We start from the raw sequence: 8,355 nt of genomic DNA, 5'->3' as shown, positions 1-8,355 counted from the left end.
GCAGGAGTTCCTCTATCTTCGGATCTGAGGAAGTCCGAGAACGTTTGGCTTCCCCTGGAAATACAGGAGATTGAAGAGGCTCCTGCTGCCACTCCTACCCCTGAGACAACTCTTCCTGCTCTACCTCCGGTGGTCCCACAGCAAATTCCTGATCCTACAGAACCTTCTGGTTCCAACAAAGAGAAGGAAGGAGGAGGGGATGCAGAGAAGGACTTGAGCGTACTGGAACCCAACGTCCTTCCAACGAAGACAGCAGATAAGGGAAAGCAAGTCTTGACTCCCTTTGAGCTGGAGTTGAGAAAGACCGAGGGCACCAGTACCTCTCGGCAAGACCCCCCTACAAGAGCTTAGGACCTATCTTTAGGACTTCTCCTTTTCCATATTTGAATTATATATGTAATGTGTATTTGACTGATTAATGAAGAACAATTTCATTTGCTTTTCACTTGGGTTGTATCTGTTTTTACTTTATTCTTTTTGTACTTATTACAGAAGTTTCTCAGAGTAAATAAATCTAACTCCAAGGATCGCACAATCATAACTTTCACATAATCACGCGCATATTATTAAAGATTTAATAAAAGGTGACATGGTTAATATATTTGAACAATGCCCCGATTAAGAAGAAGAGAGGACCTCATATAACAATTAAACCCTTATAATGCATATCACTGTTTCTAGTAGGATGTAAGATCCGAGGACCATTCCTTACACAAAGTTGCTTAACACTTAAAGATATAAAACTTAAGATCCAAGTTTAATAAACAGTAACGCATTAACATCCAGACATAATAAGGAGATAGCTTTGATCGAAGCTGTAACTTCAAATGTTAATTTTCCCAAAGCAGGAGGTCCGAAGACCCGACATAACTAAGGTTCTGTTTAACAAATGATAAGACATCAATTTCCACAAGGTTTGTGGTCCGAGGACTGCACTTAACCAAGTTTCTGTTTGATTCTTTAGAACAGTAACTTCAAATGTTAATTTTCCCAAAGCAGGAGGTCCGAAGACCCGACATAACTAAGGTTCTGTTTAACAAATGATAAGACATCAATTTCCACAAGGTTTGTGGTCCGAGGACTGCACTTAACCAAGTTTCTGTTTGATTCTTTAAAAATGATAACCGCGAGCATCAGAGCTACTCATAACTTTGAAATATTAATTGACAAAAGCTCATTTCATTAATAATAATACCTTCTAAGATTATTTACATTCCATGGACGTGGTACAATTCTTTCGTCTAGGTCAACTAACCTATACGACCCTATGCCTGCTACTGAAACAATGCGATAGGGGCCTTCCCAGTTGGGTCCCAACTTACCCCAAGCTGGGTTCTTAGAAGTGCCTACAACTTTCCTTAGTACACGATCACCTGGCGCGAGTGGTCTTAGTTTCACGTGGACATCATACCCTCGTTTTAGCTTCTGTTGATAATAAGCCATTCGGACCATAGCTACCTCACGCCGTTCCTCAAGTAAATCAAGATCCTTTTCTAGGAGTCTTTTATTATTCTCTGGGCTAAAAGAACCCGTCTTTAAAGTAGGAAAACCGTATTCCAAAGGTATCACCGCCTCGGCCCCATAAGTCATAGAGAATGGCGTTTCTCCGGTGGACCTGCGCGGTGTGGTCCGATACGTCCACAGAACATGAGGGAGCTCTTCTACCCATCTGCCTTTCGCATCGTCCAACCTTTTCTTCAGCCCACTGACAATGACCTTGTTAACGGCCTCGGCTTGCCCATTTCCTTGAGGATAAACTGGAGTGGAATATCTATTTATGATACCCATGTCACCACAATACTTCCTAAAAGCCTTACTATCAAACTGGACACCATTGTCAGAGATGAGTGTGTGTGGTATTCCGAATCTAGTGACGATGTTTTTCCAGACGAACTTCTTGGAGTCAACATCTCTAATATTTGCCAAGGGCTCGGCCTCAACCCACTTAGTGAAATAGTCTGTTCCCACAAGAAGCCATCTTTTGTTTCCAGCAGCCCTCGAAAATGGCCCTACAATGTGCAAGCCCCATTGTACGAAAGGCCAAGGACTGGAGAGAGGGTTGAGAACCCCTCCAGGTTGGTGAATATTAGGGGCAAACCTCTGACATTGATCACATTTTCTGGCATAGTCCTGAGCCTCCCTCTGCATATTGGGCCACCAATAACCCTGAGTCAGGGCTCTATGGGCTAAGGACCTTCCTCCAGTGTGGCTACCACAAATTCCCTCGTGCAGTTCCTCCAGTAATGAGTCTGTCGATTCAGGGTGCACACATAACAAATACGGTCCTGAAAAGGATCGTTTGTATAGCTTCTGGTCCTCGGACAACCAGAAACGCGGCGCCTTTCGACGTATTTTTTCTGCTTCAGCCTTGTCCTCGGGAAGGATGTCATTCTTAAGAAAGGATATGATCGAGTCCATCCAGCTAGGTCCAGGCCTTATTAGATGGATGCGAGGTGCGTCGGCAATGACAACAGAGGGTTTTAGTAAATCCTGAACGAGGATAACCCTAGGTAAACCTTGAGCCGAGGTAGTTGCCAGCGTGGCTAAGGAGTCTGCATGGGTGTTTCCGCTCCGAGAGATATGGGTTAAGGCGAAGGAACCAAACTCAGTTTGCTGACGTTTGATCTGGGCCAAATATTCTTGCATTCTGGGGTCTCTAGCCTCCATGGCCCCCGTGACCTGGCCGACCACCGCCGAGAGTCCGAGAATACATGGATTTCCTTACCACCCATCTTAAGTGCCATCTCGCATGCCTACCAGATCGCTTCATATTCGGCCTCGTTGTTAGTAGCCGAGAAGGCCAATCTTAAAGATTTTTCAAAGACGATTCCTTCAGGGGATATTAGAACGAGTCCAATACCAGATCCTCTCTGATTAGCAGCTCCGTCCACATACACTTCCCAAATCGGAGACACCGCAGCTACGATTGCCCCCACTGATTTTTCACCCATGTGGGCCCCTTTCAGAGTTTCTTCCAGCAATGGCTCGGCAAATTCCGCTACCAGTCGGCGAGGACCCGGCCCTTCACCGAGGTGCGAGGCTTGTATTTAACATTAAAAGCCCCCAGGATAGTACCCCACTTCGCTACCCTTCCCGTGTAGTCGCGCTACGCAAAGACCGCCTTGAGGGGCAACTGAGTCAGAACAACCACCGTGTGAGACTGAAAATAGTGGGGAAGCTTTCGCGTGGCATGAACCACGGCCAAGAGCGCTTTTTCTAAAGGTTGATAACGCACTTTGGCATCACCTAAAGACTTGCTAACATAATATACCGGTCTTTGCACCCCGTCATCATCTCTTATCAGGACCAGGCTGACCGCGTGGACGGCCACGGCCAGATAAGCAAACAAAATCTCATGTGCCTCCGGATGAGACAGAATGGGTGGCCGAGAAAGATATTGCTTGAGCCGTTGAAAAGCTAATTCACAGTCCTCGGTCCATTGAAACCCTTTCCACTTGTTCAACAGTTGGAAGAAAGGGCGACACCGGTCAGCTGACCGAGATATGAATCTATTCAAGGCAGCAATCATTCCCGTTAATCTCTGGATTTCTTTTGGGTTCCGAGGAGACTGCAAGCCCTGAATAGCCTTCACCTGCACCGGATTTACCTCTATGCCTCTATGAGTAATCATATATCCCAAGAACTTTCCAGACCCCACGCCGAAAGAGCACTTTGAGGCATTGAGGCGTAATTTGTACTTTCTCAGTATCTGAAAAGTGTCGGACAGATCTCTCACGTGTGAGGGTATTGCTTTGCTCTTCACCACCATATCGTCAACATATACCTCAACGGTTTTCCCCATTTGTTGTTCGAACATTCTGGTCATCATTCTTTGATAGGTAGCCCCAGCATTCTTTAAGCCGAATGGCATGACTTTGTAATGATAATTCCCCGTCGGTGTAATGAAGGCAGTTTTCTCCTGGTCCTCCAATGCTAAGGGAATCTGGTGGTAACCCTGGAAGGCGTCCAAAAAACTCATCCGAGGATGTCCGACAGTGACATCCACCAGTTGATCAATACGTGGCATTGGGAACGAATCTTTAGGACAAGCCTTGTTCAGATCAGTGAAGTCCACACATACCCTCCACGTTCCATTCTTCTTTTTCACAACAACCGTGTGAGCCAACCACTCGGGGTAGAAAACCTCCTTGATAGCACCAGCCCTTTTAAGCTTAAGAACCTCTTGCTTCACAGCCTCGGAATGTTCCATGGAGGACCGCCGAGGTGGCTGCCTTCTCGGAACAACAGCTGGATTGACATTTAAGTGATGACAAATGAAGCTCGGATCAACGCCTGGAGCTTCATAAGGATCCCACGCAAAAACATCAACATTGTCCTTCAAAAATTCTAACAATTCCCTCTTCTCTTGATGTGGCAAGAGTACACCGACTTGGAAGAACCTCTCCGGGTCATCGGCTATTGGAAACTTCTCCAACCCCTCACAGTATGTATCCTCCCCTGTCACCATCCCAGATGAACCAGGAGCAGTTAATTGCTATAATTCCTTAGTGACCAGGGCCGAAGATTCGGCCTCCGTCTGATGCGATGACGGCCGATATGCACCGCCCGGCCACCGATCGTCGCCGAGGACCTCTTCAACACATTCCCCTGAGGGAAATTTAACCTTAACATGCAAGGTAGAGGAGACAGCTCCAAGAGCGTGCAGCCATGGCCTGGCAAGGATGGCTGTATACGGAGAGTACGCATCAACCACAATAAAGTCCACCTCAACCGTTTCTGAGCCGGATTGAACGGGCAAACGAATCTGTCCCTTCGGCACAACGGCTCTCCCCTCAAAACTTATGAGCGGCGAATCATAAGGAGTAAGATCTTCCAACTTCAACCTTAACCCCTTGAATAGATCAGGGTACATGATATCTGCACCGCTGCCCTAGTCTATCATCACTCTTCTCACATCATAGTTCCCTATCCTGAGGGTGACCACAAGAGCATCGTCATGGGGCTGAATAGTCCCTACCTTATCCTCCTCGGAGAAACCTAGGACGGGCAAGGTGCCCTTCAACCTCTTCGGCCTGCTACCCACATCCTCGACCTGAGGATGGGAAACCGCCATCACCCTAGTGGGACCTGAGCCAGTCCTACCAGGTGCAGCGAAGATAACATTAATTGTTCCCAAAGCGGGCCGAGATGAAGTGTTCCTCTAGTTGTTTGAACCAACTTGACTGACCTGCCCAGTGGGCTGACACAAGTGCTGCTTCAACTTTCCTTCACTGACGAACTGCTCTAGATGGTTCCACAGGGTCCGACAGTTCTCGGTAGTGTGGCCTACATCCTGATGGTACTGACAAAAGAGATTTTGGTTTCTTTTCGCAGTGTCCCCTGCCATCTTGCCTGGCCATCTGAAGAAAGGCTCTTTACGAACTTTCTCTAGTAACTGATGCACTGGTTCTCGGAACACAGTATTTACAGCCTGAGGTGCTGCCGAGCCGGATTGCCCGAAGTAATCCCTCCTCGGCTTGTTGATGTGATATCTGTCCGACCTGAAATCCCTTCTCTCCTGCGGGATAACCTTCTCCTTTCCTTTCCCCGCTCGCCGGTCTTCCTCTACCCTTTTGTACTCATCAATACGATCCATAAGGCGGCGTACACTGCGGACGGGCTTTTTCGTCAAAGACTTTCTTAGGTCGTGATCAGTAGGGAGACCCACCTTAAAGGTATTAAGCGCCACCTCATCAAAGTCGCCATCTATTTCATTAAACATCTCCCAGTATCGATCGGAGTATGCTTTCAGCGTCTCCCCTTCCTTCATGGCCATGGATAGCAACGAGTCCAATGGCCGAGGGACTCTGCTACACGTAATGAACCGCGAAGCAAATGCCCTAGCTAGCTCCCCAAATGAGCCTACAGACCCCGATTTGAGACCGTTAAACCATCTCATAGCCACAGGTCCCAAGCTGGAGGGGAAAACCTTACACATCAGGGTCTCATTGTGAGAGTGCACTGCCATCCTCTGGTTGAAGTGACTCATGTGCTCCACCGGATCAGTCCGGCCATTATAGATGGTAAAGGTGGGCTGGGTGAACCTCCTGGGAAGCCTCCCCTTCTCAATCCTCCGTGAAAACGGAGATTTAGAGAGTTGGTGTAACGCCCTACTCATGGTATCGTTGCCTAAGCCCCTAGAACGAAGCTTCTTACGTCTGCGGGTTGGCTGGTCGTCCTCCTCACCGGAGGATGTTGCGCTGGTGGGGGAACACGACCTTAAACTGTAGCCAACTCCCCTATCCTTCTCCGAAGAAGAACTAGACGAGGACGGGGAAACCTTACGTTTAGCATGGCACAACTTCCTCTTCAAACGATTGATTTCCTCCTGCATGGATTTAGAACCCTCATCGTGGGTAGTGCTACCCCCACCATGAATATGGCTAGCCCCTGGGTATTCTGTATGGACGCTTCCCTCACGATCCCTACGATGTTCAAGACGTTCAAAATGATCTTCCGGTTGTGATCCTTGTGACTCTGCATGGTGAGAGCCTAAGCCTGCCATAACATTCCTACCTCTTCTAGACTAGATTTCCCACAGACGGCGCCAGTTGTAAGTGCACAATTGCACCTGGTCCCAAGAACAGTTATGGGCTCAGGCCCAATGAGCCTTAAACAATATGAATTTGTAGAGCGTGGGCTTGAAACCCAGGTTAGAAGCGTGTGAGGATTAAATGACAAACTAAAGATTGCAAGTAATTGGAAACAACAAGTAATATCGTAAATCAGCTTCCTCGGATGTAAACCGAGAGTTGTTCTTATATTATATCTTTCTCTTTGTTTCTTTTTCTTTTTAGGTTACAAAAAGTCCGTCCCCTTTTTCTGTCTTAGATTGCTCTTTAAATACTACTCTTTTGAATACTTTGTACACGTGTTGCCTCACCTCCCCCTTAGCCTAGATATTTCTTTTCTCAGTGCCTTTGAATAGTAACCAGAAGTTTCTCTTCCACTGTTCAGGTGTCACTTTCCCATAAATGCGGCCAGGGTGGTAGGTGCAGGGTCTTTAATGTGGAGGTAGCAGCCTTTATCTTTGACATTTCTTCAACACCGGTGCTTCTGGGGCGTTCTAGGGTTCACCCCTCTTAACCATTGGTCTTAACCGTGTCATCCCCTAATCTTTACTATGAAATCCCGAGTTCTTCGGTGTTCATCCGAGGGTAAGCTCACCCTCGGCTGGATCCTCGGATCCTCGGCGTATGGGCCGACCCATAGTACTAACAAATTCTAAACCCAGGAGCAGGTCGGCCTTCCTTAACACGGCCCAAAAGGCCCACATTCCCATCAGGATCTTTTACCCCCCACAGCTAGTTTAAATAAACTTCTCTATTACATTTATAACATCTTAAACCAGTTAGCTCTCAGCAAAATTAACCTTGGCTATAGATGGCTTTGTTTAGAACTAACAAAAGTTACAAAACATCTTTGAAAATGATGCAACTTTAGGCACATCTTAAAAGCTTGTAAGGATCTCCTCTACCACTTAAATTCAAAACTTTAGAGAGTTAGGGAGCCAGCAGCAAAGTCTCTCATAGCTTTGAAACAGAGTGTATTTCCCAGTTTTTCAAACTTTGCAACAACAACTTGTTGACCCATAAAATCCATGGATCAGCTAGCTGAGTTTCCCTAAAAAATATTGAATTTCAATTATAGTAAAACATCAAAAGTGCCGTGAGACTTCTAATAATTATTAGAAAACAAAAATTATTGTGAGTCCATTATTAAGTTGTCTTTTTTTTTTTTTTTCCAAATAATATGGAAAACTTATCTCTTCTTAGCAAAAAAAAATTATTTTTTTAAAGAGAGCAAACTAATCTAAAAATATGGTAAGGGGCAAAATAAGCGTTAAAACTCCTGTATTGAAGGAGTTTGGTGGAAGGTCAAAGGGGGCATTTGCCCCCGCCCCCTTGGCTCTGCCTTGGGGCTAACCTTAATATGGGATAAGCCATTAGGTGTAGGTAAATGGAAAGCATGCTTGCTTGCCATAAAACCCTAACCCATGTTAAAGTTACAGGTTCTAATTAGTTTAACTAATAAAATATTTTATTATAGATTTGGAATTCGAATCCCACTTGCACAAAAATTAATTAGTGTCTTAACTTGACGTTAAAGAAAAATCTTGATAGAGCAAATGATAGAGTTCAAATTATATTGTATCTAATACAATAAATGGCCAAAGTCATATTGAATAAATTATGCTTAATCATTGTCACAAGATTCACAACTCACTACGAGACTTACTATAAAAAAAAATGTTCATAACTCAATAAGAGGGAAAAAAAGCAGCTTCCGTGTTTGAGGCCAAGCTGCATTTGATATTTGTTTTTAAGAATTCGTTATTTAAATATTGACCGGCAG

This window comes from Castanea sativa, chromosome 5, assembly GCF_040712315.1.
Source record: "Castanea sativa cultivar Marrone di Chiusa Pesio chromosome 5, ASM4071231v1".
NCBI classification, from domain to species: domain Eukaryota; kingdom Viridiplantae; phylum Streptophyta; class Magnoliopsida; order Fagales; family Fagaceae; genus Castanea; species Castanea sativa.
The sequence above is the reverse complement of the archived record's forward strand: the minus strand, read 5'-3'. Positions refer to the sequence as shown.